General features: G+C 39.7%; 1 non-coding gene across 1 annotated transcript; it reads left to right on the top strand.

Annotated features, from left to right (window-relative positions):
* Positions 1-5,851: 5,851 nt before the first annotated feature.
* Positions 5,852-5,955, top strand: LOC112780608 (small nucleolar RNA R71). Its single transcript, XR_003191432.1, has one exon. It is a non-coding gene; the product is annotated as a small nucleolar RNA R71 (small nucleolar RNA).
* Positions 5,956-8,194: the final 2,239 nt, after the last annotated feature.

Genomic DNA, 8,194 nt, shown 5'->3' with positions numbered 1-8,194 from the left:
AACTCGCCTAAGATGCCTTGGCATCACAACACCAAACTTAATACTTGCTTGTCCCTAAGCAAGTCCTGAGTTATTTGAGAAGAAAGTATGAAACAGAAAGCAATTACATTGGCTATATTAGCAAGCATTTGAAGTTCATCAGAAGGGTTTTATGCAGAAAGTTGCAGCATCACTTTTTCATTCTTATCAGGTAAGATTATCACTTTTTCATTGCATTCATCAAACACTGCTATGGCCTCTTGTTATTCTTATGTCCTTGGCACTTTTCTCTTCTTTGTTTTTCTTTTCTTTTTCTTTGAGCTCCTTTGCTCCTTCTTTGCTTAGTGTCATGTGTTGCACACGCCTTTGGCATTTTCTTTTTCTTATCAGTGCACTACACATATCCACTGCAGGCATTTTAGTTCACATTTCTTCTTGAGACATTGGTGCCCAGCACCTCTTTGTGTGACTAAATGTTTTGTATTTAGGTTGCTCTTGATAATGGACTTTTGGTTGATAATCCCGGGTTAGTTAACCCAAGTTACCAAGTGTTGAAACACTCCTCAGAACCTATTCATCCAAGCATATCCTTAATACATAAACACCACAAGCATTTGTCTCAGAAGTTCAAACCATTGGTGCCTAGCTTATTTTCTCAATTTTTTTTGCTTTTTGGTTGCCCTTTTTCAGTGGCTTTTTCTTCTTCTTTTTCTTTCTTTTTCATGGCCAAAGACATTTATTCATCAAGATCCATAGACAGTTTTCAATTTCTACACAAAAAATGATAATTCTACACTCTATTTCCAGTGATCTGACTAAACAATCAAGCATGCATACCACCACTTAATTCTACTTGATTTGTCACTAATTGAGCCAAGTTACTTTTGTTCAAACTTTTCTTTTAATTTTTGGAAACAGAACAAGCATGGCAAGCATTTGTTTAAGAAGGTGAAGTTATATCCAAACATCTAGGCATTCACTTTATTCAAAGCAATAAACAGACAAACATACTAGAACGTTCACATAAAACTTAAATGACTAATAATGAAAGAAAGCTCATAAAGACAATTCACCAATTATCATTTGATTATTAAGGAACGAGACCACCTCTCATTTATTGCTTGGTTCTTCTTGATTCTTGGGATCCTGCTTCTTCTTGCTTCCTACCACTTTTTGACCACTTGTACTTCCTTTGTCTTTTCTTATGAGCTTTTTCCAGAATCCAGCCTTTTTCATTGTTTCTTCCACTCCTTTTTCAAGGATCATTGCCTTGTTTATTTCTCCTTCTTTCCTCCCTTTGAAATACTCATCAAAAGCTGGGAATGCTGGGTCCATCTTGTGTAGATGTTCCCCTATGTAGTTAAGCTTGATTTGAGAACTGATGTTGTAATCAGCTTGAACTGAGTATCTTGCGTTCTGTAAAGTGGTGGCTTCCTTGATTGCCAAGACATTGGTATCTTGGTGTTGGCATATGTGGCTGAAGGATTCCTGTAAGTGTAAATTCTGTTCCCTTTGTAGATCTAAGAATCTTGATTCAAAGTTCCTTTGCATATCCATCATTTTTAGGTGAAAGTCCTCTTGTCTCTCCTGAGACCTCATGTATTGTTGAGACATTCCTTCTATGATTTCCTGCATTCTGCTCATATCCATGGGGTCTCTGGGAATTTGTTGTCTTCTTTCTGGAATTCCTTGCTCTTCTTGCTCTTCTTCTCCGTCCTCTCCTTCTTGTCCTTCTTGCTCTGCTTCTTGCTCTGCTTCTGCTTGTTGCCCTTCTTCATTTCTTTTTTTTGTATGTCTTGGAGCAATTGGGCCAAGAGTCATTCTGTACGCAGTTATGGCCATTCCAGGATGTAGCCAATTAGGTCTTTCATCTTCAAGTGGTACTTGGGCATCGATGCATAGTCTAATGATGGTGCTAGGGAAGTGGAGCCAGGATTCAGGATCACTTTTCTCACTAAGCTCTTGTATCTGTTCAGCAATGAGTTTATGAACTTTGATCTCCCCTCCCACCATAATGCAATGTAGCAAGATGGCTCTTTTAGGGACTATTTCTGAAGAGTTTGCAGTGGGTAGGATGGATCTCCTAACTATTGCATACCACCCTTTAGCTTCAGGTGTTAGGTCTCCTCTTCTCAAGACTCTTGGAGCCCCTCTTGTTTTTCTCACCCATTCAGCTCTGATGGCACAAAGGTCTTCAGCAATAGTCGTATAGTCAGGTTCTCCTATCATCCTTTCCTCATAACTTGCTTGGCTGAAACGTATGTTTTTCAGGCCAAGAGTTTTCATGATTGCCTTGGGGCTGAAGTCAACTTCCACCCCTCTCACATAGCTTTTGTATGTGGGTTTCAAGGTTGAATCCTCCCTCACTACATTTGCATAAAACTCTTTCACCAGGTTGATGTTGATTCTAGTGATTGGCTTAGTCAGGAGCTCCCACTTCCTCTTTTTGATCTTCTCCCAAACACCTAGGAACTCATCCTTTTCAAGGTCAAAGGGAACCTCAGCTAGTACCGTTTTAGGTCTCATCCATTCGGCTTGAATCTCATGGAAAACTGATTTGTATCTCCATGCATCGAATTCCCTGTTCTCCTCCATTGGCTGCTTGTCTTTTCTTCTTTTGTGGCTAGATGAGGCTGCCATTGGTTCTTTAGTTTTGGTAAGTGACAAGCTAAAGTTGACAAGGTGAAGCAAGAAGTGTTGTTGGAAGTGTGGTGAGGTTGTTTTCGGCAAGAGATAGTTATGCTATGATGAAAGAAAATGTGCATGAAGGATATTTGGTGGTGTGGAACTCGTTCCCCAAGTGGTTCTTTATAGTGCCCGTAAGTGAAAAATGGACGGCTAGGGTGATTTGTGAAGGGTGGCTTGATGGTAAATATATGAATTAGGGAAAAGGACGAATTGCTTTTCATTTTCTTGGAAGTATTCTGAGTGCATTAGGTTGTACATGTAGCTATCTTTTCATGCAGAACTTCCTTTTCCCATGTGTTAGTTTCAAAGACTTGTGAACTTCCTTTTTGACCAAGCACCGTACCTCCCCCTTGTCTTTTTCCTCCATTCTTATCCTTCCTTTTGTACCTGCACAAGCAAACAAAATTGCTATCATTTTTTCGTTCATGTGAATAATGAATAGTACTTGTACATGTTTTTTTTTTTTCTTTCTTTTTGAATTGTAAATCAATGATTGACTTCCTGAGCTTATAGCCGTGACCTTTGTATGTATGCACACTTATTACTGGACACCAAACTTAGTGTTTGGTGATGTCTCCTGATGACATGAAATCCATGTTGGTTATCCTTAATGAATGTGCATAATTATAACAAATCATAGTCACTTTGGCTCTTTGATCTTAAACAATTTTACTACCTAAAGTAATTGAAATCAAAGTATTAAAACATGCAAATGGTATACTTGTCATGAATTTCTAAATCCAGAGGAACTTCTTGCTTTTCATTAACTGTGTTCAAAAGGAACACCAAACTTAATGTTTGGTTGTGCACTTTGAATGAAAGATTGAATACAATTTGAATAAAATTTGGGGTGCCTTCAGGCACACCAAACTTAGATACCAATTGTATTTTACATGCAATGTTTAGTGCACTCTTTCAACAGTTGTCCTGAGGATTCAAGTTCATGCATAAGAAACCATGCTTTATTAGATGCAAAGCAAAACAATAAAGAGTAAGGATACTAAAACATGGGTTGCCTCCCATGAAGCGCTTCTTTAACGTCACTAGCTTGACGGTTGTCCCTTGTTAGGGTGGATTGTAGTGCTTGATGCCTTCTCCTCTCATTATGAAAACGTCCCCATTTGATTCCTTCATGACTTCTAAATGTTCCATAGAAAGAACTTTCCTGATTGTGAACACTTGAGGGAGCTGGGAAGGAATGGTTTTGAGGCCAGGTGGAATTGGCAGATAATGACTTGATATCACTTTATCTCCCGGAGAGAAACCTTCAGTGGGAATTTTCTTGTTTCTCCATCCTCTTGGCAATTTCTTTACAATTCTTCCCTTTCTCTTGAGGATTTCTTCATTGACCCTTATGCCATGAGGATCCTTCTGATCTGTTTCTATTGATTCTTGTGGCTTTAACTCTTGCAATTCTTGTTTGCCTTCCAAGGACTGTTTTAGAGTTTTAGCTGCTGGATTACTTTCCTCCAAACACAGATGGCTACTATCATCCTTAGGCTTTTCAGGTTCTGGTTCAGGCTCAGATGCAGGTTTGAAAACTTTGAAAATGAGCTGTTCATCATGTATTCTCAGAATTAGCTCTCCTTGTTCTACATCTATGAGCGCTCTAGTAGTGGCTAGAAATGGCCTGCCCAGAATGATAGGGTGTAAGTAGCTTTCCTCCATGTCCAAAATGACAAAGTCTGTGGGGAAGTAATAATCTCCCACTTTCACCAGCACATTCTCAACTACCCCTTCAGCTTGCTTCTGAGTTTTGTCAGCCAGTTGTATGATTACATCAGTGGATCTCACCTCATTCAGTTGTAGCCTCTTCATAAGAGTTAGAGGCATCACATTTATGCTAGCTCCTAGATCACAGAATCCTCTGTCAATTTTTGTTTCCCCTATGATGCAGGGGATATGAAAACTTCCTGGGTCTGTTTTCTTAGAGACTGTGTCCTTCTTGATGAGGGCACTGCATTCTTTGTTCATTGTTACCGTTTGTCCTCCCTTCAAAACTCTTTTCTTGCTCAACAATTCCTTTAAATACTTGATATGTGTAGGCATCTGCTGGAGGATCTCAAGGAAGGGAATATTGATATGGAGAGACTTAAATGTCTCTAAAAACCTTGAATAGGTTTTCCCTTTTTCACCTCCTCCTAACCTCTGAGGAAATGGTGCTTTTGGTTGGTATGTTTCCAGCATGCCTGTTTGCAGTTCCTTGGCTTGTTCAGTTTCACCTTCCTGCTTAGCTTCTTCCACACCTTCCTTCAAGATTTCTGGCTCCTGTTCTGAGGGTCTGATTCCTTCTTCTTCTGAGACTTCCTTCAATGTGGTGATGGCCTTGCATTCTTCCCACCTCACTCTCTTTTGTTCCCCTTTAGGATTCTTTTCTGTGTCACTAGGGAACACTGCAGTTGACTTGGGGGCCTGTTGAGATAGCTCTCCTACTTGAGACTCCATCCTCTTGAGTTTTTCACCATGGTTCCTTAAGGTAGATCTCACATCATCCCTAAAGTTTTTCAACTCTCTTATGTCCTGACCCATGTTTGCAAGCACTCCTTCTATCCTGTTTAATTGATCTTGAAATTGTTGGTTCGGATTAGGTTGGGTAGGTTGATTATTTTGGCCATGATATGATGGTTGGGAGTAAGTGTTTTGTGTGGCTTGGTATGATCTTTGGTTGGAGTTTTGGTATGTGGAATTGTTATGTTGGTTGTGGTTGTAAGGTTTGTGGTTTTGTGGTTGGGTTTGTTGGTTCCCCCACCCAAAGTTTGGGTGGTTTTTCCATCATGGATTGTAAGTGTTGGAATGTGGATCATATGATTGCCTTTGTTGGTTTCCCACATAGTTGGCCTCTTCCCAATCACCTCCTTCAGTGCTTACTTCCTCTTGATCTTGTGTGTGTATTGCAGCCACTTGCTTTGTTTCTAATTTCCTAGTGAGCTCTGCTAGTTGCTTGGCAAACACCTTGTTTTGGGCTAAAATTGTATCAACATGGTTCAGCTCCATGACTCCCTTAGTGTTGTGTCTCTCTGATGCATAGTAGTACTCATTCTCAGCCACTGTCTCAATCACTTCAATGGCTTCTTCCACAGTCTTTTTCCTGTTCAATGAACCTCCTGATGAATGGTCTACAGCCTTCCTTGATTCATAAGAGAGTCCATCATAGAAAATATGCAATTGCACCCAGTCATGGAACATGTCTGGTGGGCATTTCCTTGTCAAATCCTTGAATCTCTCCCATGCCTCGTAGAGAGTTTCACCATCTTGTTGTCTAAAAGTCTGAACCTCAGATCGAAGCCTATTGACCTTTTGTGGGGGGTAGAAACGTGCCAGAAACTTGCTTTCCACCTCGTCCCATGTTGTTAGGCTCCCCCTTGGGAATGATTCCAGCCACTTAGCTGCCTTGTCCCTAAGTGAAAATGGGAACAAGAGCAGTTTATAGGTATCTTCCTGGACTCCATTGGACTTCACAGTGTCGCAAATTCTCAGGAATTTTGTGAGATGTTGGTTTGGATCTTCATTAGCACTCCCACCAAATGAACAATGATTCTCCACAAGTGATATTAGCTGTGGTTTGAGTTCAAAATTGTTGGCCTGAATGGGTGGTTTCTGAATGCTGCTACCACAATTCCCAGAGGTTGGGTTTATGTATGAACTAAGAACCCTCCTCTCAGGAATGGCATTGTTTCCATCAGCTCTCTCATGGTTGTGAACTTCTCTATCCATGTTGAGATCTAAAGCTTCCTCAAAATTGTCCTCAGATTCTCCTTCAGATTCTTCTTCTCCCAGTACTCTCTTCCCTCTTGCTTCCCTTCTAAGTCTATGAAGGGTCCTCTCTGGTTCGGTATATGGAGGAGTTGATGTCTCTCCTCTCCTACCTGTCATACAAGAACACAGCACAGGCAACAAACAAGTGAAATACTCTTGGTTAATGGAAGAGTATGGTTAGAGCAGTTGAGGAATTAATTCAAATAGTTAGTGAGTCAGTGAGTTAGTTGCTTGAATTTAAAGGCATAAAGAAAGAAAGCATGTAACAGAGTGCAGAAATTAAAATTCAACAAGTAACTTGTACTGAATTAATCAAAACAAAAAAAATGCTCAATCTAGTTAACTTCCAATTTGAGAATTGTCAATCGAAAACCAATCCCCGGCAACGGCGCCATAAACTTGATGCGCATAAACTTGTTATGCTACGATTTAGGAAATTGCACGATCGGCAAAATTCCTTCCGGCAAGTGCACCGGTTATCGTCAAGTAAAAACTCACAATAGAGTGAGGTCGAATCCCACAAGGATTGGTTGAATGAGCAATTCGGATTAGAAGTGTGTCTAGTTGAGCGGAATCAAGAATTAGATGAGAATTGCGGAATGTAAAATTGGCGGGAAACGTAAATGACAAGAAATTGAAATGGCAGAATCTTAAATTGCATGAATTAAAGAGCAGAAGCTAAATTGCTGAATTTAAAAGGGAATGGGGGTGATTGCATGAATTGAGTTGCAGAATGTAAAGAGAAAGTGGAAATCAGAAATGGGGAATTCATTGGGTTATAGGAGATATTGAGATCTCCGAATCAAAACATGTTTATCTCTTCCTCAACCAATGCGTTCATTGAATTTTGCTTGGCAATCTTATATGATTGGATCCCAATCCCTTGGCTCACCAATTCTCTCTAAAAACAAACAAATTCCCAATCCCTTGGTTTAAATGTTCATAAGAAGAGATGATGCTCGATCACTGATTATACCACACAGTTTCATGAACCACAATTTGGTAGGATTACATGTCACAATATCCATCCAAACCCCAATCCAATTCACTGTGAGAAAGCTTCTCTAGCATGAATCCTCCATTCCTTTCCCAAGGTTCCGAAGGATTCCAATTATGAGTAGTTTCTTTCCCAAGACAACTACCCAATGGAATTAGATCGAGAAGCTTTCTAACAAAATTCAAGAGAAAAGATTGAAGAAGAAGATAAACTATTATTGATTCATTGAATTACAATAGAGCTCCCTAACCCAATGAAAGGGGGTTTAGTGAGTCATAGCTCTGAATTCAATTACAAAGGTATGAAAACTAGCAAAATGAAAAGGTAAAAGTCCTTCCTAACTTAAATTCTATCCTATTTATACACTTTCTATATTGAGCTTCTGTTGTGTTTCTTGGGCTTTGAGGCCTCTTCCTGCTTTCCTTTTGCTTTGGGTTTATGATCCATAATCCTGATGAGGCTGTGATCCAATTCTGTAACATTCATTGAGCAAACTTAGTGATAAACAAGTAATGACACAAGACTCAACAAATTAAAGCTCCAGACTCATCAATCCTTCAGGCCCAATCCCATAAACCATGATATTCAATTGGGTTTCATACCAGAGTAAGTTTAAGTTAATGTTTGTGCTCAAAAGCTAACTTAAACTGCAATATTTTTGGCCCAGAAACCTTTTCCAATAGTGGCGTTTAAGTTGCAGTTTAAGCTTAAATTGCAGCTTAAACGCCAGACACTTCCAGTGATGCCTTTTGTGGAAGCACGTTTAAGCTTCAG

The sequence above is a fragment of the Arachis hypogaea genome, chromosome 19 (genome assembly GCF_003086295.3).
Source record: "Arachis hypogaea cultivar Tifrunner chromosome 19, arahy.Tifrunner.gnm2.J5K5, whole genome shotgun sequence".
In the NCBI taxonomy this organism is placed as follows: Eukaryota; Viridiplantae; Streptophyta; class Magnoliopsida; order Fabales; family Fabaceae; genus Arachis; species Arachis hypogaea.
This window is presented reverse-complemented; position numbering and strand designations above follow the sequence as displayed.